Source organism: Dermochelys coriacea, chromosome 3 (genome assembly GCF_009764565.3).
Source record: "Dermochelys coriacea isolate rDerCor1 chromosome 3, rDerCor1.pri.v4, whole genome shotgun sequence".
NCBI classification, from domain to species: Eukaryota; Metazoa; Chordata; order Testudines; family Dermochelyidae; genus Dermochelys; species Dermochelys coriacea.
Genome location: NC_050070.1, coordinates 88,368,634 through 88,393,186, shown reverse-complemented (window position 1 = coordinate 88,393,186; position 24,553 = coordinate 88,368,634). Strand labels below are relative to the sequence as shown.

The following is a 24,553-nucleotide window of genomic DNA, read 5'->3' as shown; positions in this document are numbered from 1 at the left end:
TTCATCATTCTGTAATTGGATCTGCATCAGCCTAGATGCCAGACATGTTATCTCTGCTATATCAACCACTTATGTCTTGTGCTGAGGAATTTGGTATTCCAAGGAGGGGAACCACTTCTGGCAATGCTAGTTATTCCACCTCCTCCCCGGGAGTTAACAAAATTTCCTCCTCTCCAGTAATTGGAGAGAATAAATAAATTTCCATTCCTCTTTCACCATGTCCTGCAAGAGTACTTAAACTAAGCCTCCTGCAAAGATTATCCATTGCAGAAACACAAAATTGCAACTAAAGTATCACATAAATCTTGTTCATAATGAAGTATAAAAGTAGTGAGCATGCTATAAATATCAGAATGGCTCATCAAACCTCAAAGCATAGGGAGAACACAGTTAAGCCACAGTAAATAGCAGCATGAATACAGCGGTCAAAAGGAAAAGGCATGATTTACATACTTTAAATTCAGCCCAGGAGAGAAACTGGGCTGCATATGGATGGGTGAAAGTCGTGTGGGCAAGAAGTGGTAAACCATCCCTTGCAGTAGTATAGAAAAGCTGACCCTTCAAAGTTCCTTTGCAAGCTGGTGACACAGTAAGTGCTTCCCTTGGTGCCAAAGGACTCTACTGACAAGATTCCTGCAAAAACTTAATCCAACCATCTGGGTTCCCAAAACATACCCTGTCCGTGGGGCTAGAATGAATGCTAGAGAATCCCTCTGAATATACATTTATCCTGTGTAATGTACTGCAAGGTTGTGGGAAGATGGCAATATAATTGAATTAAACAAGTGACATTATTCACTACAGTAATTAAGATAGATCACCTTACAAGCTAGGAGATAATTCTTGCAATAGAAGCATACTGTAGGTCCCCATGGACCTTCATCTTTTAATTCGATCTCTATATATTAGATGTCTCTCATCCTATGTTGTACTGGCTGGATGTTCCTCATGCTCAGGAATTGGGCACCTGTAATAGGAGAAATCACCCACAATGCCTGTCAGGTTGTATTCCTGTTGTACCTCTTGATTGTAACACCTGGGAGTTAAATGTTTTTTCCTTTCAAACCCCACTAACTGGATTAGAGTTTAAATAAATCTCTGCTCTCTCTCGTTTCCCAGATGGGCATTTAATCTAATTCCTCTGCGGTGATTATCCAATACCCATCACAGATGAAGGTAACAGTTTAGTTGCCAAAAATTCTCTAAGACAAGAATGAATGCCTAGGTTGAACATATCCTACACAACTGAGATGCGAACCATCAGGTTGGTAGAAACCAGGATTAGTATTTGCAGGAGTGCTCTACCCCTAAGGGTCATATAAATATTCTCAATTCCTGGGTAGTATTTTTCCTGGCCTGATCCACAACAGGATTGGGAGGAAGTGACAGGAGGATGAAACAATAACAGGCAGTAACTCTATTCAATCCTTTTTGATTCTGATTAGAAGTCCTTCAACCCTTATTCTTCCAATCATTTTTCTCTAAAGAGCACAAGGACTGTGTCCTGGGGAGCCAAAATGTATTTTCCAGTCTCAAACCAGAGATAAGGGAGGAGCAGGTCTGTGCCAGCAGAGGCATAAAAATATCCAAACTAAAGTCCAGCTTGGATTCCTGAGTTCTAACAATGCCCAGCCTAAAAGAAGGATAAACATGACAAAATGAGCAGCATGCTCACTGAGAACCAGGGCCCGACATCTTGTGTCCTGACATGGACTAATCTATGACAAGAAACATTCAGGACACCAATGCTGTGCACTTGAATTGTAGAGGTTGTCTCTGATCTGAAAAAACAAAACCAAACCAAACCCCAAACGCACAATTTTTTTGAGAGATACACAGGAATGTTAACACCTTTGTGGATCCTGCATGTGAATTGTTCAAAAGATTGCCATCCCATGCAAGTACAGCAACCCCTCCCACCTAGGGAACAATGTAAGCTAGGCCCACACTGCATGAAATGTGCATTGTAACTCAGTGTGACATTGCCAAAGCCATATGACAAGACTACCCCTCATTGACACAATTCTAGTTGATCATAGTTCAGTCACAGGTCATATCAAAGTGCCTCAGGTACCCTTACTGTCTGGGCTTGTGACTGTATAACCCTCTTGGTAAGTAATTACTTACCATCTTTAAACGGGAGGTAGCAGTACCATTGTTCACAACCCTGGGTATGATTCCTGGTTTTGATCTTGATTGCTGTTCACCAAACAGCATTAATAGAGATGATTCTCCTATTATTCTGAATCCTCTAATAATGCTCCTGTTGCAGGAATGGCAAGATTCTCCAAAATACCACTACACTTGGATTTAGGAACCATCTACTTTGTTCTGGTCCTTACACTGAACCCATCTCCATTGTATTGGAATGCCTGACTGGCTTGCTCATTGGCTGCTGGCTTGGAGTGTGCTGGATCTCATCTTCCTGAACCACTGAAGGCGATCAGTGCTTGAATGGAACATTCCCTTCACACTCAGGCCATGAAGAGGAGGGAGCTATGGCAGCTGGTGAGTCTTGTCCAGCCACTTGCAAAGTGTTGTACTGCATGTGGTCAAAAGTCAGATAGACCTGAATCCTAGACACCATATTAATAGCCAGTGCCCTGTACCAGAGAGGGAGCCAAATAAAGAGGTTGCCCAGAGCTCCTGCAAAGGGGACAATGGAGATGCTGGCAGTATGAGCATGTATAGGAGCATTACAACATCAGAGGGAATTCTGCTGCTTTATTATTAAACTACTCTTCTTACTGCTTCAGACAAAGTCCTACAGCAATTTAGCCATTTTAGAGGAGGAGGCTGGCCTGGTGTTGGAAGAACATCAGACAACAGAGGTGTTCAGTGTAAGGAGGATCTGTGCAAACAAGGTCTCCAGCACTTCATCACCAAGTCAGGATCAAGTTCAAAGCTTTGTGCTAGGGAAGCATCAGCAAGAAGCCATGTCTAGTCCCTCAGCCAACCAAATCATTGCAGGTCAGTGACCTGGCCAAATCTGAGCTGAATCTTATAAAATGGATACAGAGGAATAGTGAACAAAGAATCATACTGTTGGAGAAGAACAGTTTGAAAAGAGAGTGCTGATGAGTGGGGTATAGATCTACATAGATTAATGGAAAAGGAGTACTTGTGGCACCTTAGAGACTAACAAATTTATTAGAGCATAAGCTTTCGTGAGCTACAGCTCACTTCATCGGATGCATTAGGTGGAAAAAACAGGAGAGATTTATATACACACACACAGAGAACATGAAACAATGGGTTTATCATACACACTGTAAGGAGAGTGATCACTTAAGATAAGCCATCACCAACAGCAGGGGGGGGAAAGGAGGAAAACCTTCCATGGTGACAAGCAGGTAGGCTAATTCCAGCAGTTAACAAGAATATCAGAGGAACAGTGGGGGGTGGGGTGGGGAGGAGAAATACCATGGGGAAATAGTTTTACTTTGTGTAATGACTCATCCATTCCCAGTCTCTATTCAAGCCTAAGTTAATTGTATCCAGTTTGCAAATTAATTCCAATTCAGCAGTCTCTCAACTTTGTGACTTTGTCCTGACCCATAACTATTTCACATTTGGTGACAATGTATACCTTCAAATCAGCGGCACTGCGATGGGTACCCGCATGGCCCCACAGTATGCCAACATTTTTATGGCTGACTTAGAACAACGCTTCCTCAGCTCTCGTCCCCTAATGCCCCTACTCTACTTGCGCTACATTGATGACATCTTCATCATCTGGACCCATGGAAAAGAAGCTCTTGAGGAATTCCACCATGATTTCAACAATTTCCATCCCACCATCAACCTCAGCCTGGACCAGTCCACACAAGAGATCCACTTCCTGGACACTACGGTGCTAATAAGCGATGGTCACATAAACACCACCCTATATCGGAAACCTACTGATCGCTATTCCTACCTACATGCCTCTAGCTTTCATCCAGATCATACCACACGATCCATTGTCTACAGCCAAGCTCTACGATATAACCGCATTTGCTCCAACCCCTCAGACAGAGACAAACACCTACAAGATCTCTATCATGCATTCCTACAACTACAATACCCACCTGCTGAAGTGAAGAAACAGATTGACAGAGCCAGAAGAGTACCCAGAAGTCACCTACTACAGGACAGGCCCAACAAAGAAAACAACAGAACGCCACTAGCCATCACCTTCAGCCCCCAACTAAAACCTCTCCAACGCTTCATCAAGGATCTACAACCTATCCTGAAGGACGAGCCATCGCTCTCTCAGATCTTGGGAGATAGACCAGTCCTTGCTTACAGACAGCCCCCCAATCTGAAGCAAATACTCACCAGCAACCACACACCACACAACAGAACCACTAACCCAGGAACCTATCCTTGCAACAAAGCCCGTTGCCAACTCTGTCCACATATCTATTCAGGGGATACCATCATAGGGCCTAATCACATCAGCCACACTATCAGAGGCTCGTTCACCTGCGCATCTACCAATGTGATATATGCCATCATGTGCCAGCAATGCCCCTCTGCCATGTACATTGGCCAAACTGGACAGTCTCTACGTAAAAGAATGAATGGACACAAATCAGACGTCAAGAATTATAACCTTCAAAAACCAGTTTGAGAACACTTCAATCTCTCTGGTCACTCGATCACAGACCTAAGAGTGGCTATCCTTCAACAAAAAAGCTTCAAAAACAGACTCCAACGAGAGACTGCTGAATTGGAATTAATTTGCAAACTGGATACAATTAACTTAGGCTTGAATAGAGACTGGGAATGGATGAGTCATTACACAAAGTAAAACTATTTCCCCATGGTATTTCTCCTCCCCACCCCACCCCCCACTGTTCCTCTGATATTCTTGTTAACTGCTGGAATTAGCCTACCTGCTTGTCACCATGGAAGGTTTTCCTCCTTTCCCCCCCCTGCTGTTGGTGATGGCTTATCTTAAGTGATCACTCTCCTTACAGTGTGTATGATAAACCCATTGTTTCATGTTCTCTGTGTGTGTGTATATAAATCTCTCCTCTGTTTTTTCCACCTAATGCATCCGATGAAGTGAGCTGTAGCTCACGAAAGCTTATGCTCTAATAAATTTGTTAGTCTCTAAGGTGCCACAAGTACTCCTTTTCTTTTTGCGAATACAGACTAACACGGCTGCTACTCTGAAACCATAGATAAATGGCAGGTTCTTATGTAAAAAAGTGAATATCTCTGAAGAATTAACCAAAAATGAGGACAAAATTCTAGTAGTTCAACTGCTTGCAGAATACAAAACATAATTAATTTCCTTATGTGAGGAAATATTTCTTATCAATTTATTTTTAAAGACATCTCTTGATAAGAAGTGATAACTTTTTAAGTGATAACTGGTCAAACTTCTCTAGAATAGCTACACTAAACGAGCTTTTCAGAAAACCTTAAGGAAACTTACTTTTCCTTTTAGTTTGGCAGAGGGAGAGGATTATTTTTATTTACGGGGCATCAGATCTGTTGGTATTTAGCTGAATGTTGTAACCACATATCTATGCAAATATACAAAACAAATGCAAATGACTGCAAGCCTTTACAGAGTCCATTGGAGCTGGGTCTTCTACACTGCAAAGCAATAGGGCTTGAACCTTGGATCCTGACTTGACTCAGACTCAGTCCATCCACCTTCATGAGGTCCTAGGACCCTGCGTCAGTGTGATTTGTATGTAGGTGGAAGGGGGTTAGGCTTGAGCATGAGTTTGAACTCGGGGCTTTTGACTGTATAACCCTCTTGGTAAGTAATTACTTACCATCTTTAAACGGGAGGTAGCAGTACCATTGTTCACAACCCTGGGTATGATTCCTGGTTTTGATCTTGATTGCTGTTCACCAAACAGCATTAATAGAGATGATTCTCCTATTATTCTGAATCCCCTAATAATGCTCCTGTTGCAGGAATGGCAAGATTCTCCAAAATACCACTACACTTGGATTTAGGAACCATCTACTTTGTTCATATAGCAGTATAGACATACCCACTTGAGCCTTGCGAGCCCAAGTCATCTGACCCAAATCAGCCACAGCTGTGCTATGGGTCTCTTATTGCAGTGTAGACGCACCCTCACATTACCATGGAACCACAAGGTTAGAAGGGACAGCAAGGATCATCTAGACTAACCCTCCTGCCAAGGTGCAGGATTTGTTGTGTCTGAACTATCCAAGATAGATGGCTTCATTGTTTCAATATGGTTTAAACTCTCCATTGGTTTCAGTATGACTGCACCCATTTATACTAAGGATGAATTTGACCATATTACTGCATTGAAAAGTCTTCTGAAAGATGGTCTTCTGCTTACTTTGATGCAAGTCCATTGAGATCATTTTTGAATGAGCATGTCATCTTGTAACACAGATTACTAAGGAGCATATTGAAGCTTGAAGATATAATAGCATTTGCCATTGTAGACTCGTAGCAATTAGAAGAGAGACTTATTAGGCCATCTCATCCATCCTCTTAGCAGTATAGGATTGTTCCCTACAATGTATACTTTATTGCAGTTCATGCAGTCTAGTTTTAAATGTCTCCGAGGTTGTAAGTAAAATTGCACATTAACAAAACATTTGAGGATTTCATCATCTTTTATCACTCACCAGAACATCTTTGGCTTTGATCTGATTTCAGAATTTTCCCGTTGTGATAGATGAAAAGTCAGATGACAACAGGAAGTGACTGAATTATCCATTCGCTATGCAGAAAGCAGTTAACCACAACTGAAAACAGAAAAGGTAGAAGCAGAGGGGTAAAATTCCCCTGTGGTAAGTGCTGGGGCAACATAGATCTGCTCCACCCCACTAAGAGGTTTTGCTATAAAGGCCTGATCCAAAGCCCACTGAATTCAGTAGAAAACTTCTCATTGACTTCAGTGAGTTTTGGATTAGACCCTCAGTGAGTGAGTATGTTTTCAGATTATTTTAAAAATATGTAATTAGAGCTTGTCAAAATTGACTTTTTTTTTCTTCTTCCACATGTTCACCGTTTTTGACCAGTTATGCAAAGAGTATTTATTAGGGCTGGTTGGAAATTTTCTGTCAATTTTGTTGAGAGAAAATTGAGTTTTCAACCAAATAATTTTTGGTAAAAAATGTGTCTACTTTCTGCATATTGTTTTTTCCCCCCATATTTTGTAAAATAAAAGTCCAAAAAGAGGAAAGTTTTTGAAGTTGGGTTTTGATATTTCACTGAAAAGCCAACATTTTCGAACGTTTTGATGAAAACCAGAAAAGTGTATGCTTGTCAGAATTCTTCAAGTTGGGGGGAGGGGGGGAAGGGTTCTGACCAGCTCTGATATTACTTGTTCAACAGTGCAAATTAGTATTAGACCATTCTTTAAGAGGAGGACTTTCAGTCCAATACATTTTACTATATTAAAAATGTGTGCCATATTGATGAGAGCATTAAACTGGGACTCAGGAAATCTGGGTTCTATTCCTAGCTCTGGCACAGATCTGCTGGATGAATATGGGCAAATCAGTTTCCCACTCTTTGTGCGTTTGTTTCACCTCCTTTAAATTGATCTCCTTAGTAAAGTGTTTTGAGCCGTATGAAAGAAAAGTGCTATATAAGAACTAGGTGTTCTTATTAACAGCCTCTGTCAATCCAGAGTATGGAGATCAGAGACACTGACATAAGAATTAAAAAAAAAAAAAAACAAAAAAACAAAAAAACCTCATAGGGTCTCTTAGGGCCTGATCTCACCCATATAGAGTCACTTGTGGGATCATTGCCTAAATCCATTCCATTTTCACTGTGGGATATTCCACAAAGCATACTCTTGGGTGCTTTTACAGTCTAATTTTAAATCATTGCAACAATAATGGGGCTCCCACAATTTTCTTTGGCATCAGAAGAATGCAAAAAAAATAAAATAAAGTGACTGAAAAGGCACCAACAAGTCCATCAATAAAAAGTTAGAAAAAGTGCAAATTGGAAGCAGTCAGGAGAGGGAATGAAAATGGGGATGAGAGTTAGAAAGGAAATGAATGTAATTTAAAAATCAAATGGTCATTAGGGGATACAGTAGTCTCCAATGAGTCCTTGGTGTAAGGGGCTTTTTTGTGTAGATAAACACCATATAACAATGAAATAAACCGCTTTGTGGTATGTGGTTATGGTAACATCCATCATTCATTATACACCTGATCAAATAACTCCTAGGATAGCGTGTAATGCTAGACCCTGTCGTAAGTTATTCTTTACATACTTATTTCCCAGTAGTTTGTCTGGATTAAAGTTAAAACCAGGCACTAATATTTGCTTGCAAAACCTGCAGGGGGCCAGGATACACTAGTGGAACCTTATTGAAATGATATGTAAGAACGTAAAAGTTAGACATTTGTACACTAATTAGACACAGTTATATTTCCTAATACCTGCCTACTCTACCAGGACACAAGGGAGTCTTCACTTCTGGTTAGAAGAAGTTGTCAGTAAAACTAGAGCAACTTCTTACACCACTTTCTTCTGGTTTCTTGGAGTGCAAATTACCCCAATTTAAACATCTTTATGAGCAGTTAGAGTGGATGTAAGCAGGTGTAAGGGAGTCTAACTACATGCAGGGAGTCTAAGGACCTGATCTAACCCCTGTTGACTTCAGTGAAAGTTGAATAAAGGCTCTGTGTAGTGTAATGAATCTTCTTAAAGTCTCACCCTTTTATGTAGCACTTCAGAATTTGGTCTGTTACTTAGCTTTGTAACAAGCTTGGAAGCCAGAAAAAGCAACAACAAAATTGAAAACAAAACCAGACAATGAAAAAGAAAAAAAATTTCAAAATGGCTAAAATGGGTTTTTTTCAGTACTTATTTTGTAATGAACAAAAAAACAAAACAGAACTCCACAATGTTCTGAACTGTGAAAAACTGGGTTTGATTTAGTTTTCTTGATTAAAACTGAAAACCTTTATATAATGTTTAGTTTGTTCCCCCTTCTATTCCACTCCACCCTTCTCCCCACAACACTTAGTTCTGCAAGCACTTGCCATGCTCCTGAAGGCTTTAAAAGGTAAAACATCTGAACTTTAAAGTTCATTACTACTCCAGCTGGGGTAAAAAAATAACATTGGAACATTCTACTAATGAGGTTTGGCACAATATTACTTTTTTCACTTGTGTTGAGGAGAGAGTTCATTTTAGTTAATATTATTTCCATATTTATGTATGTATACAGTAGCATTTATGCTAACTCTGCTCAGGACTTGATTTTGCAACCCCTACAATAGAATTACTTGGGGAAGTTACCATTTAGCAAGTTACCATATTGCATATCTATCTGGCTGTCATAAATTAAGTACAAATTTTATTGTCTGAGGCAGAAACTAAACAAGTTATTAAAAATATCTTCTGCTGAAATGCATTTTATAATCAAATGCAGTGACACTATATACTTCATACACTATACGTTATTTAGTAATATTAATTAGTTGTAGGAGCTCTAAGGAACAAAGATGATGCTTGCTTTAGGGAGTACAGGAAATTCAGTGAAACCAGACAACCTACAATAAACTATGCTCTAACATTTGTTGCTTTTATTATCCATATACCTGATAGATTCAGAGGGTAGGTAATGACATGTGGGTTTAGGCAAACATCCAGATATATGTTCATGAGGAAAACACATTAAAAGGATTTGGTTCCATTTTGACAGCTTGTAATTTATACAATATATCAGGGTTTAAACTGCCTGTACCAGGCATCATTGAGCTGCTATATTTGGCTAGATTCTGATCTCACTTACACCAGTGGAGAGCCAAATTAACTATTAATAGCATATAGCTGAGTGAGATCGTGAGGCCCTCTCCTCTTTATTGTTTCTGGTCTCTAGAAGATGGAAATCAAAGTTACTCTGGCATTCCATATCATTGCTCCATGAATTCAACAAAATATGTGGAGAGAGGGGCACACATTTTGAATATATTTGTTTTCATTTTATTTTGCTTCTCTCTCCCTTTTATATTATCCCTCTTCTGTATCCACCTCCCCTAAAGAATACTTAGGGCCAGATACTTATATCCTTACTCAGGTGGAATAATACCTAACTCCGTGAGTAGCCTAACTGAAATCAACAGAGCATCTGAGGAGTAAAGTGCTACTCAGCATAAGTAAAGGTGGCAAAATCTGGCCCTAAGGACATAAAGAAATACTCTCCTATGCACCATTTTTTATGCACAAGACATTCAGGGAGATGCCGTTGTCTGACAGTCCAGAAGGACACAATATGTGCCTGTCACAGTTGGGGAATGGGAAGCAATCTAAGAATGATTTAATTTAACATCCATGGCTGTTCAAAGAGTAGACTTTGATTCCACTTGCTCACACCAGGATCTCACTACATAGCTAAGAGTATGATTTGAGAGCATGGAGTCGTGGTATGGTTTTGAGCAACTGTCTGAAGTCTCTTGCATTGTTTTATTTGCTCACTATGATGTATTTTTCTTTGTCAATCTGGGATGGAGGTACTCATACGACTGTGATGGGGCCGTATTGTTACATAGACAGAAAAATAAAGATATAGAAGTTCTGTAATGATGTTACTAACAGCTTAGTTGTGTTATTTTGGTACTAAATTTTCCTCATGGAGAGTCATTAATTTGGCTACTGTATGATAAAGAGATGAAAATTTTATCTTGCTTTTAAACCTTAACTTGTATCCTCAGGCTAGAAATCTCATTGTCAGTGTTTGACCCTGAGCTTTTTTTCCTCAGATATCTCTCCCTGGTTTGTCTATCGCCAGCACTGGAACTTAGCCAGAGTTTGCCCTCACCTTGACCCTGCCTCTCATGAAATATCTGTTTGTTGTCTTACTCACTTCTCATCTCAGCTATTCCAATCCCTCTCTTAAATTCCCTCTTTGATGGTCTCCTTAAATTCTCCAGGCTTGAGTCAATGCTGCAGTGGAATACATGCTGCAAATTCCTGTTGTGGCAAGTTTATTTTGGGATGCAGAGGTGCTAGCTGCCCGCATGCTCTGGTCTGTTCAGGACTCTTTCACCATCAGAAATAGGGGTGGAGCTATCAGAGGGACTCATGGCATCTGGGAGATGCATTGATTCAGCGCTTCTCCAAGGCAGCTTCCAGTCGCAAAGCTCCTTTGGAGCTCCAAGCCTAAATTAAAGTTCATCTTGTAGAGGTTCTGCTGCCTACCTTCTCCCAACGATGAATTTCCCCTCAGATGTAGCTGCCCCACTAGGATCCAGAATGCTGTGTCCAGGCCACTTCCTATTTCCATCAAACAGGATCATATCACCTCATACTCTGTCTAATCAAGTCTCTCTACTCAATGAGGCTGTGTATAGGAATTCCTGTGCTGTAGTTCTCCAATGAAGAAGAGACTGGAATCTCCATTTGAAATCATGGTCTCTGCACAGGGATCATGGCAAAGGCCTCGTGTTTAAGCAGCCATAGTACTATGCAAATGAATCATACTTCTAAGGTGCCTACTGTTGTGGTCTACATTAAGAACATAAGAGCAGCCATACTGGGTCATACCAAAGCCATTGATAGACCTATCCTCCATGAATTTATCTAGTTCCTCTTTGAACCCTGTTTAGTCATGGCCTTCACAATATCCTTTGGCAAGGTGTTCCACAGGTTGACTGTGCTTAGGCCTATCATCTTCAGTAACTTGGTAGCCATACAGCTGTCTGCTTAGATATTTCTTATGTTGCATGCTGTTCGGTCGAAAGAGTTCAATGTACCACATTTATCAAATGATGTTCTATAAAAATCATCTGTTCTCATCTTTCCATGATTTAAAAGATCCTCAGGATGACACCATGGATTGGCAATAGGAAATTGAACCTCTTGGTTTATGTCACTGGTTCAGTGCTGAAATAGGTCGTTAGCAGCTAAAAGCTGTTTCCATTGGTGACCTATGCATTATGAATTACGGCTCCGAATCCAGCTCCTGGTGGATAAGTGTCCAAATAAATAAAGCCACCAATATAATTGGTATCAGTTTTGTCAGTGCTAGCAGAAAAGCCAGGGACTGAATGAGCAAAGGAGCAGAATTGCCCTTTCATACCCATAGAGATGCCCCAGAACAGGATTGTGGACCAGGACTGAGAGAATGTGAGGAAGCTTCTGCTACCTTTGCTGTCCTTTTCCTGTTGATGATCAAGGACTCTAGTCTCCATGGGCTGTCAAGCTGGCTCCTTTCAGAAGCAATCATTCTTATTTTTTAAAATAGTTCTTGCATATTTAACATCAAATCCTTTTAAAAGTCTTTAAAAATGTATATAAAATTGTCATGATTGCTTTGCTTTGACTCTCTCCTTGTTACTTCATTTTAGTTCTAATATAGGACATCATTGTCACTGTGCGCCCCCCCATATATACAGTACAGTGTAACAATATTACAGCAGTGGAGAACAGCATGATCCAGAGTGTCAGTAGACCAGGACACATGGATTCTATTCCCAGGTCTGTCATCTGTAGGATCTTGATCAAGTCACATTGCCTCTCAGTGTTTCAGTTTTCCCATCTGCAAAGTGGGGATAATGGAACTTTCTAAAGTGCTTTGAGATCTATGGAGAGTATTATGTAGTAGCTAAGTATTTTATCATTATTCTATCAGGAGAGTCCACACTTTTCTCTGTGGTGCAGAGTATGTTCAGTGAATGACTAATTCTGGCAGATGAAATAGTCAGAAATGCCTGAAGCCCCTCAAACACATCTAAATCAGTTCTCAAATAGTCTGACATTGGTTTTCAGAGGTAGTGGGGAAATGTGTGAAGATAACAACAGGCCAGATGTTGATCTCAATTACAGACATGAAAATCCAGAGTTACTGGAGATCAGAATATGATTCAATATTTGCAATAATGTTACTGTGATCAAATATCAGTCTACCATTGGCATCCTATCTGGAGCAGAGAGAGATGACCAGATGGAAAAGTACTTCTGGGACATATGAAAACTACTACTATTAATACATATTAACTGTATTAAAACGATACCATGTCCATATCCTACTTTACATAAAGGAAGTTTTACCCAGTGAAACTATAATCTAGATTTGGTCCCAAACCTGAAGTCCTGATTTGGTCCCTTTTGAATCTTTGAAGAAGTTTGAATGTGATTCTGATTCTTCACAGCTTGGACCTGTCTCTGTTCCACTGTGAATGTGATGAGTTTATTTAAATCCAATAAAATACTTTACGAGTTTAAGTTGTATTCCAAAAGTGCATTGTTGTAGCACAGTTTCTTTAACAAAAAACCCATCCATTGTGTAAGCAACTTCCCTATTGTTCTATTTCCAGAATAAAACCAAAAAGGGAAGTATGTAAGTATTGTCATAAAGGATCTGTTAAGGAAAATGCTCCTGACTGGTTTGGTTAAAATACAGTACAAAGATGACTTCATCATGCTTTCAGTTCTTTCTTTTTGTCTCTCTTTCACTGATTTCTGAAAAGCACTGTTTCATTCTAAAGCTACATGGCACTAAATTCATCCAGCTGGGGGAATTTTGCTCACAAAGCTGCCAAGACTCAAAGCAGGTAAGACAGAAAAATTTAAAGAGGAAATGAAAAGGATTATGTAAACTCAGGGATAGGATGTAGGTATTCTCAGCTGGATAGCCAGCAAAAGTGTAAAGCTTGCCAAAAATGTATTTTACTTTGCATGAAAATATTTGACAAAAACACAGACGTATATATTTTTCCATTTGGAGACTATTTGGGTTTCAAGTTGGGGGGTGGGGGGGAGAAACAATTTCAGTTTTTGAAAATTGTAGGTTTTTTGGTTTGAGGACTTTGGGGGTGAAACTTTGCCCCCTCCCCACCATCCCCTGCACCTCTCTCCAAAAACTGGTGGCAAAACTCCAAAATTTGGGGGCAGCCATTTAATTTTTCAGTGAAATCCTAGACAACTTAAATAAAAACATGTTTCTGAGAAAATTTCAATTACATTTAAATGCCATTTTTGTCTTCCTACCCTCAAAAATTTTTTTTTTGATTTATATGAAAAACTTTCAACCAAAGTGGCTTCTTGGGTGCAAGTTGCACACGCTATTGACTCTTCAGAGAGGTAAGGGAGCACTGTTCTCCATGGAACTTTGCTTATTGTGCTGTTAAGTCAGTGCTAATGTGAGCACAAGCAAGTTTTATGTTGTAACATATGTAGGGTAGCACTGCTGCTGTAGTTTGTTGAATAATATTAGCTGTTATAGTGCTAACAGTTTCAAAAGCACGTATTGTTTGTGCTATACATTTTAAAAAGAACAAATATCATACAGTGCCCCTTCCTGAGCTCCCAGTCACACACAGGCTGAGTGACTGACTGTTACTACAACATGCCTTTGTGGTGCATCTTACTGAACCAGTTTTGCCAGGCCCTTCACGCAGTGTATACAGGGGTTGGAGGGATAATACTCCTTAGACCTTTCCCCTACTTTGCATAAGAATCTGTATCCAAGTAATGGCTTTTGGATTTGGCCCAACCTGAATATCTCTGCAGTGGTTGAGCAATTTGCAGAGTGTAGGTTAAAAAGAGTAAAGCAGTTGGATTCACTCACTGTAGGAACGTCAGGAGGTGAAACATTTTCAGAGCCATGGGTTGAATGCTAATTGTATGGGGACACCTCTGCAGGCCACATATTGTCAGGGGCCTAGCCTCTAGCACAGCCAATCTCCTGGCAATCCAATGAATGCTGCTGGTCCTGACAGAAGCGGGCTGATAGGTAAGCTCAGGAGCTGTCCAGTGGCTGCTCAACCCATTCCTAAACTGCTCCCAGCTCCTTCCCAACCTCAGACTACCAGGTTCCACCTTCTGACTGTGACTCTGCTATCCTTTGGCTTAGGCTTTGGTCTCTGACTCCCATCCATGACTCTTGGCTTCACTCCTGCATCCCCCTGGTCTGGATTCAGCTCTAACTGGTAGGCCAAACTCTTGCTCCAACCATTAGGCCAGACTGCCCACTACTCAGCTGCTGACTCACACAGAAATATGTGCTCTATAAAATGGTGTTCTCCTATGCAGCATGACCCCAAATGTACAGTGGATACCATTTTACCCTACAAAAATGAACCACCCTGGTCCAGACTATCACCTCTGATAGAAATGCTTATATGAAATGACCTGGGGGAAGGCTATGATTTTTTTTCTTGCCAGAGTTGCATTGAAAAATATAATCTTGCTGTATTGCATCACTTCAGCAAATGCAACCATCTTGGCTTGCAGCTTTTTAAGCTTACACACACACACACACACACACATGTGTGTGTGTGTGTGTGTGTGTGTGTGTGTGTTCAATCTTAGATTAAAAACACCAGACCTTGATGGGTTTTTTTCAGTGAGATGGTATAAAATTCAGGTCCTCCAAATTCTAGGCCTGCAGGCCTCAAATTTGGTCTCAAATGGATCAAAGATCTGCACATATATGGTTTTCAGACTCAGTGAATTGGCTATTATTTGTGCTTGGGTAATATTAATTTAGTCAGAATTGGAATGTTTAAAATACATTGTGGAAAGAGCAAGTATGGACTGGCTTTTGCAGACAGAGGTTCAGAATTTCTTCAGCACAAAGATTTGATTTTCATTTTGACATTATTTTACTGTTTTGTTTTGGGGGGTTTTTCCTTTTGTGGTGGGTTTTTTTTTTTTTTTTGGTTGCTTTGCTGGCAGTCGGTGGATTAGTTGTTGTTGGCTTTAGCTTTGGTCACTCTGAATATCTTTTATTTCTCTTATCTATCCAGTGGTATGCTCTCCATCTGTTCAGTAAGCACTAGCCATTTTCAGCCTTATCTTTTAAGCTATCTCCAGGAGCAGTTTTGCAAATGTTTTCCTAAAATTATTTGGCACTCAAAGTCCAGCTGCACAACCATTTAATTGAGATTGCATATATTCGCTTTCCAGTCTCTTCAGTCTCCCTGAAATTTCTACTTTTTTATATCCAATATCTTTACCATTTTCACTCAGATTTTTATCCCTCTCTTTGTGGAAAAAGAGATTTGAGAGAGCCTGGAAAGCTGGTGACAAAACTAAATCTGTAACTTTAAATGAAGTGCACTATCCTTAATTAGCTTCATCAATAGTTTTGTAAGCAATTTCAGCACTGTGTACTGGATAATTTAAAGGTGATATATCAGGTCTTTAATATAAATATTTTTTTATAAGCAGCAGCAGTGCCGTATAAATATGAATGAGCATTTCATGCTCCTCATAATCCTTCTTTTTCTTTTCTCCCCAATTTTTTTACCAGGTCCCTAAAGTTCTGGTCATCCCTGATGTCTGGCATTCTGAATGTGCTAGCATGTAGTGATATCACAGCTAAAAACATACTTTCTATCTGTGAGAACACTCATAAATAGTAATTAATCATTCACTTAATCTGCTGGTTTACTACTGGGTATCTTTCTCACCCTGAATAAACTGGAGGGAAAGATATGACCATAGAGGTTGATGTGTTACCCAAAGCAACATCAATCCAGTAGGGACTCCATAATTCTTAGAATAGGAAAGAAGAAATAATTTGAGCTGGTCAAGAATAAAATTTTCCATCCCGTATGATGCTCTGATAGTGCAAAATTGGTTTGCATCCCAAATTGGGATAAAACATTAAAATATCGTATTTCTGAAAACTTCAGTTCAGTAATGTCTAAACACTTAATTTCAGTTTGGTTTGACATTAACCAGTATCCCTTTTAAGTGCCACAGTACTCATGTTACTTGTATTTTAGGTACCCCGTGCCCCAATCTCTTCTATGGGACAGGCTCCCAAGCAGGATTATATCTCCCATGATGCATTGTGGTCATATATCCCACAATGCACATTAGCAGTTCAACCAGAGTGGAGATTGGAGGTACATCATAGGAGATGCAGTGCAGCCAGGGAGCTCAACCCTTACAGAACAATGGGGGCAGTAGACATCTAAACTACAGCTTCCATGATGCCAATTCAGGTGGACACAGATTAACATTGAACTGACCTACAAATTAAATGTTTCAATTCAGATAAACCTGAACCAAAATGAAATATTTTGTTTAGATTTTCTGGATGGAAAATTTAAAAAATCAGCAAAATTAAAATTTTCCCATGGGAAAATAAAATTTCAATAGGAAATTCCTATCTAGCTCTAGAAATAATATCCTCAGAGGAGAGGAAGAATAGTGCAATGAACATTCTATCTTGTTACTAAAATATTGTACAGAATATTCTATATAATATTTCATTGTCAATGTGCTTTATAAACATGAATTCATCTTTACAATATATCCTAAGTAAATAAGATACTCTGGCATTCCATATAATTGTCCCATGAATTCAACAGTGAATGGGGAAAACTGAGATAGAGAGGTTAAGGCCTGCATTTTCCTCTAACTTTGAGTGCTTCAACTTTTGGGTACCCAAACTGACACAATTTGGTCTTGATTTTCAGTGGTTCAGACCATCTGTGGCTCTTACTAACATACTTAAAAATCAGGCACAAGATGGGCATCTGAAAATGAAGGCAACCCAAAATAGTGGATGCCTTGAAAATGTATGCCTAATTGACTTCTCCAAGGCCATTGAAATCTGTGGTTTGAGCCAACATCAAGCTTAGGTTTCTCAAGTGCTTCATGGTTATTTAAGTCTTTTTTTTTTCCTTATTGTTAAAATCCAATAATTTAAAAAGAGAAGTACACTGGATCCCACAATATAACTTTTAGACAACTGTAATGTAACTTTAATTATTTACACTGTGTTTCATAATATAGTATAGTAGCAATGTCCACATTCTCTAAATATGGCCACTTTCTCTTTTCAGATTATATGCATATAAAGTATCACTTTTGTATGCAAAAATTATAACATTTGTACATGCAAAAAGCCTTTGTTTATATAAAAATGCACACAAGACTAATTTTCATGCCCAAATGCTGCTATTTGCAAGTATCTGCAAATCTATACATGCACAGTTAAAGGTGCTTGAAGCCCCTGTGAAAATTTGGCCTCCAAATTTCCTTTTACATCTTTTGCAATCATGACAAAGATTGAGAAATTAGACCTCACTACAGCACTCTGCTTCCCAAACTTTGCTCTAGTTTTTGTGTGAACGATTAGGCATTATGGATTATGGAAGAGAGAATTAGCAAGGATTTCTGCAATATATTACACTGTCATCAATGCAGAGGCAGAGTGGGAAATTTCACAAAGGGGAAGTCTGGGGTCAGAGGAAACTGCACTTAAATTTTTGACTTAAGTTATGGTTGAGCATGTTCATTGTCTCACAGAATGCTCAGTAGCTTGTAGGAGCAGGCCCTAATATAGCCACAATTTGATTTCATTGGGTGAGATAGATATAAGCACAACTGATTTTTTTTTTCTTCATTAGGTAGGAACAAGAATAATCATATGATTACATATGAAATTTATACAGGAGCTTGTTCAATATAATACTAGAAAACACCAATCTTTCTACACTAGGGAGTCAAAAGACTGCTAAAGGAAAAAATTCAAAAGCAGACATGTTTAAATTCTTTGATGTTATCATCCATTCTCAAATATAGCTTTATGCATTGAGTCCTTGATCCTGATAGTTGTCAGCATACTGATAAGTTTGAGCACAGGCTCTGCATGTACACAAGTAAAGTTGAGTGCTCGGCACAGAGTTGTATACCTCTGCCTTGAGCAGAAATAAGTGGTAAGGACCTGTACATGCCTGTTCCCTCATTCTTAGAGTAGAGGTGGCTAGAAAACAAGAATTCCATTTCACAAAACTTTCTGAAGTTTTGACATTTCTTTCTGTTCTGCTGCAGAATGAAACAGACCTTTCAAATTTTTTTTATGGAACCACCACCTTCCCAGAATATTCTGAATTCTGATATGAGAGAGAAGTCCATACTCTCCCTCTTTCAGAGCATGGACTTGAATTCTGGGTCTCCCACATCCCCCATGAGTGCCCTAACTACCTTGCTATTCTCACACACACACACACACACACACACACACACCCCCGAGACATCTTCCCATCAAACGTTTTGTCAAACCTGATACCTTTCAACAAAAAGTTTGGGTTGAGGTGAGTCAGCATTTTCCATTTAAAAAAAAGTTTTGTCAGAATGTTCCCAGCCATCCGTAATCAAGAGCAAAAGTTAAAGTGGGATGGGGTGTAGCTAAGAAATGGATATGTCTAAAGAGAGAGGGTTTTATGTGCAATCCTTCATGGAATAAAGGTATGACATGCAGGAGTGCAGATAAGAAACAGCTCTTTATTTCCTGGTCCCAGTTACTTGATGTTGGTCAAGCTTACAAAAAATAACTTTATCACAGTTCCTCTCCACATGCAAATGAGGTGCTTAACTAGGCATGCATAACTTCTTGGCCTCACAGCAGCTCTCTCATTAATGTGGGATTGGGTTGCTTTGCACTGGCTGTTCAGTTTATTACTTCTTACTTTTTGTATCACTCCACAGCCTGTGCAGTGCAGGATTAAGCCCCAAAGATATTCATTTATGGGAGAGGCAAGAGGAAAAAGAGGAGGATATTACAGTGCTGCCAATCCAAATGTCCAAAAATTCCCTGAAGCCACAAGGTTTGTTTAAAAATCATGAGATTTTTCAAAAAAACAACTGGGTGCTCCTTTTTATTTACTTTCTGGTTTTTGAGCCTGTAGGCTGCAGTGAGATCACATGTTCATGATTTTCTCCAAAGCCACAAGGGCTAGAAACTTACTTAAATAAATAAAGGAAAGCTGAGATTCCCCATATTCACAGGACTTTAGCACTTGGAGCTTTAACAATCCCCATCAAATATTTCAAAACTTATGATTGAAAAACTCAAAAATTGGCAACACTGTAAAGAAAAGAATAAGAGTGCAAGACAAAAATGGGGTGAGAGAAATAATAGCCATAGAGATTAGCCACCCTATATCCCCTAGAGGAGGTGCATCCACCATACAAAGGTTGACATACATTGACTGGGTTCTGTGGAAAATGTCTGTTCTTGTGGAGAAACAGAAGACTTTATTCTCCAAATCAGTCTAGCCAACATCTTTCACCAGCACTAAATTCACGACAATATAATGAGATAAGGAGCAATAATATCCATCATTATATGTTTTCCGATGGCAAATATTTGTTTACACATTTCCTCTTGTTTTTTGTTTCTTTAAGAAGCCTTTCTGAATCTTATCACTGGTAATGGGGATTGCTATTCAGACTCTGGCACTGTGGATAATGAATTCTAAAGGACAGTAAACAGAAGAATATTCAATTCCAAACAGATGTCAAATTGTACTGATTATATAATGGTGTGATGTGAAGGGGTATTAATTTATATAAACATACACACTCACAGTGCCTATCCTAACCAGGCGTGCCTTACAAAATAGTTGTCCAAAATGCTCTGTATTTTGCTAAAAAACAAGACTGTACCAAGATACCCATCCATTGTAATGAAGGAGGAAAGAACTTCTAACTATTTCCAACGCCAGGCAGCACCACTCAATGCCCTCCATTACCTTGCCCATTGATATCTCTTCCTTTTCCGAGGAAAACCTGGAAAAACAAGTGGGTTTTGTGGTGTATGTGTTGAGGGTCACTAAATTTGGGCTGTAGCAGACCAGTCTCCAAGGGTTTTGCTGAGCCTGCCAAACTCACTACACTTATGATATAAATGTTTTATGTTGGGAAAATAAATCTGAGGACTTTACATTCTGCTGTGTCCTATGTTGTGTACATCATTCGATTTGCAATTTAAATGTTTCCTTAGACTAGATTATTTTCTATGTTGTTGGCAGGAACAAATCCTATTCAAATTGCTCCCTCACCATAAAGAGGCAGGAGTATGGTGTAGTGGTTGCAGTATCAGTTTGGCAACAGGGATTCTGGATTCTCTTTTTGGGTCTGCCACTGATTCACTGTGTGAACTTGGGTAAACCACATAACTTTTGGTGTCTTCTTAGGAGTGTGTGTGTGTGTGTGTGTGTGTGTGTGTGTAATAAAGTGCTTTGCATAGATAGCTGAATGGTGCTATACAAATGCAAATTATGGAATAATGGATTACACATGCACTGAGCCTGAAGTGTTGATTTGCAGAAGGGGTAACAGAACCTTTGAATAATACAGAGCTCCTGGAGAGAGTAGCTTCTGTACTGGCCCACGGAAGCTTTGCAGACAGACCATCCCAAGTGCTGTGGTTGACAGTGAAGACTATTCAGAGAAGAGCAATTCCTCTGCTAGCAGCAGTGCAATACTTGATTAGGCATTATGCAGCTGTCCTCTTCCCTGAGGTGGAGTCTGTGAATCCCTTTGTGGAGATGTACTAGTAAGAACCGCTCTATTAAGTTTTAAGTGAATTTCAGAAAATGCCTCAAAGAGTCTGAGATTTATTTTTACATGATTCATTGGAGACCAGTTAGATAACAGAAAAGAGAGCCTTTTCATTCCTGGCTAACTCATCAAGTGTTCTGTGGGAATTTAGCCACATGACTTCCACTGATATAAGTTGTACAGTTATTTCCATGTGCATTGCTTTGGAAATTCTATGACTCTTGATCGCAACTGATAGCTCTCAGACATAATGGAGGAGAAAAGGCTCGCTACTCTGAATCCCAATTGGCATTGGCTGTGTGAGTTCTGTAACATTAAGCAAGCTTGAGTTGGAGGCAAGCTGCTACCTTTATTACTTGCTTCTAGAATCACTGTGGAACTGTCTAGAAGAAGAGCACATTCAAAGCCTATTGAAGTCTATGGGAATCTTTCTATTGACTTCAATGGGCTGTGGATTAGGCTCTTTTTGAAGAACAGAAGTGCAAGTGCAATCTCAGGGATGCTTTTGTCTTTTTGAGTAGGAAGGAAAACAAGAAAAATAAAAGGTTCAGAGTCCTTTCTTCTATATTGTTATCCACCGAAGGCACTACAAAGAGACCAAAGGTGATGTCCTGGTCCCACTGAAGCCCATTGAAGTTTTGCTGTTAGTTCTTATTAGCGCTGTAATAGCTAACAAAGAAAGGCTTGTGGCACCTGGAACTCTAAAAATGTTCTGTGTGAAAGGTAATTTAAAACATCTCCTCCAAATGGCCTGTCACCACCCATCTTGTGGAGTCCTTTCCTTATGACATGGACCAGCTTTGTGAGCTTGGGCAAATCACTTCACCTCTCTTTGGCTTTGTTTTTCCTTCCACTCGTTGCCTATATTGTCTATTTCGATTGTAGTGTCTGCCCACAGAGGTTACAATTATTTACTATGTACCGGCAACTGTGTATATTCAGCAACCAAAATGATGGGGCCCTGGTCTTGGCTGGGACCTGTACATGTAAGTGTAATATTACACTACTATTATTACTAGTTAGGCTTTTCAATCAATTAAAAAAAACAATCATGCTGTTAATAACAGAATACCATTTATTTAAATATTTTTGGATATTTTCTAAATTTTCAAATACATTGATTTCAGTTACAACACAGAATACAAAGTGTACAGTGCTCACTTTAAATTTCTTTTTGATTACAAATATTTGCACTGTAAAAAAACAAAATAAAGAGTATTTTTCAATTCACCTAATACAAGTACTGTACAAGTACAAGTATCTCTTTATCATAAAAGTTGAACTTACAAATGTAGAATTATGTACAAAAATAACTGAATGCAAAACTAAAACAATGTAAAACTTAGACTACAAGTCCACTCAGTCCTACTTCTTGTTCAGCCAATCACTCAGCCCTGGTCTACACTAGGAGTTGAGGTCCAATTTAGCAGCGTTAAATCAATTTAACCCTGCACCCGTCCACACGACAAAGCCCTTTTTTCTGACTTAAAGGGCTCTTAAAATCAATTTCCTTCCTCCACCCCCGACAAGGGGATTAGCACTGAAATCTGCCTTGCCGGGTTGAATTTGGGGTACTGTGGACACAATTAGATGGTATTGGCCTCTGGGAGCTATCCCAGAATGCTCCATTGTGACCACTCTGGACAGCACTCTCAACTCGGATGCACTGGCCAGGTGGCCAGGAAAAGGTCCGCAAACTAATGAATTTCAATTTCCTGTTTGGCAAGCTGCAGGTGACCATGCAGAGCTCATCAGCAGAGGTGACCATGATGGAGTCCCAGAATCGCAAAAGAGCTCCAGCATGGACCGATCGGGAGGTACGGGATCTGATCTCTATATGGGGTGAGGAATCCGTGCCCTCAGAAATCCGTTCCAGTTTTCGAAATGCCAAAACATTTGTCAAAATCTTCTAAGGCATGAAGGACAGAGGCCATAACAGGCACCCGAAGCGGTGCCACATGAAACTTCTGGAGCTGAGGCAAGCCTACCAGAAAACCAGAGAGGCAAATGGCCACTCCGGGTCAGAGCCCAAAACATGCCACTTCTATGATGAGCTCCATGCCATTTTAAGTGGTTCAGCCACCACTACCCCAGCCATGTTATTTGACTCCTTCAATGGAGATGGAGGCAACATGGAAGCAGGTTTTGGGGACGAGGAAGATAGCTCACAGCAAGCAAGCAGAGAAACCGGTTTTCCTGACAGCCAGCAACTATTTCTCACCCTGGACCTAGAGCCAGTACCCCCTGAACCCACGCAAGGCTGCCTCCCGGACCTGCCAGGTGGAGAAGGGACCTCTGGTGAGTGTACCTTTTAAAAATACTATACATGGTTTAAAAGCAAACATGTTTAATGATTGATTTGCCCTGGCATTCATGACTCTCCTGGATATACTCCCAAAGCCTTTGCAAAAGGTTTCTGGGGAGGGCAGCCTTATTCTATCCACTGTGGTAGGACACTTTACCACTCCAGGCCAGTAGCACATATTCTGGAATCATTGTAGAACAAAGCATTGCAGTGTATGTCTGCTGGCATTTAAACAACATCTGTTCTTTATCTCTCTCTGTTATCCTCAGGAGAGTGATATCCTTCATGGTCACCTGGATGAAATAGGGTGCTTTTCTTAAGGGGACATTCCGAGGTGCCTGTTCCTGCTGGGCTGTTTGCCTGCGGCTGAACAGAAATGTTCCCCGCTGTATCTTTGTTGCCAAAGAGTGGCCAGTATCTTTCCTACAGCTGGATCTCATTATATTTTACAAGCTGCAAGATCCATTTAGCCTTTGGTTTTTGCCAACTGCCACTTGTATAACCTAAGATACAGCTCCCAACTGGTAGAAATCTACCTAGTGGGGGTTGTAACATTATAGGTAACCCCTGTAATCCCTATATGTCCTGGTCTGGCAAGCGGCTCTGAGTGGTCCACTATAGCCCTGAAAATGGCGACTCTTGGAGAGGAAGGTGGGTGGGACTGTATCCCCATTTCAGTGCATCTCCTGGTTACTGTCCTTCAGCTGCATGTCAAAGCTGCCAACTAATGGCAGAACCCCTGGGGGAGTTCAAATACCACCTACCTTCAACTATGGTGAATCCTTTTTAGAATCTCTCCTGGGCACAGTTTCTCCTGCTGGTGTAGGTTGTCACTCCCTACCTGAGTGCTAGCATGGCAAAGCTTTGTACAGATGGGAATTATTCAGCCACTGCTATGGTATTTTTTTACCAAGGGAAGATGGCTTTAATTTCGTCAGGGCTGTAGAGGAGCCCTGCTGGCAGAGGCTATCCAGGGG

General features: G+C 40.0%; 1 long non-coding RNA gene across 1 annotated transcript in view; it reads left to right on the top strand.

Annotated features, from left to right (window-relative positions):
- The first annotated feature begins 2,278 nt into the window (after nt 1–2,278).
- Nucleotides 2,279–24,553, top strand: part of LOC119853699 — a 39,539-nt gene continuing 17,264 nt past the window's right edge. The window contains exons 1-2 of the long non-coding RNA XR_005292179.1: nt 2,279–2,508; nt 6,650–6,783. This is a non-coding gene — a long non-coding RNA (uncharacterized LOC119853699). The remainder of the gene's footprint in view (nt 2,509–6,649; nt 6,784–24,553) is intronic.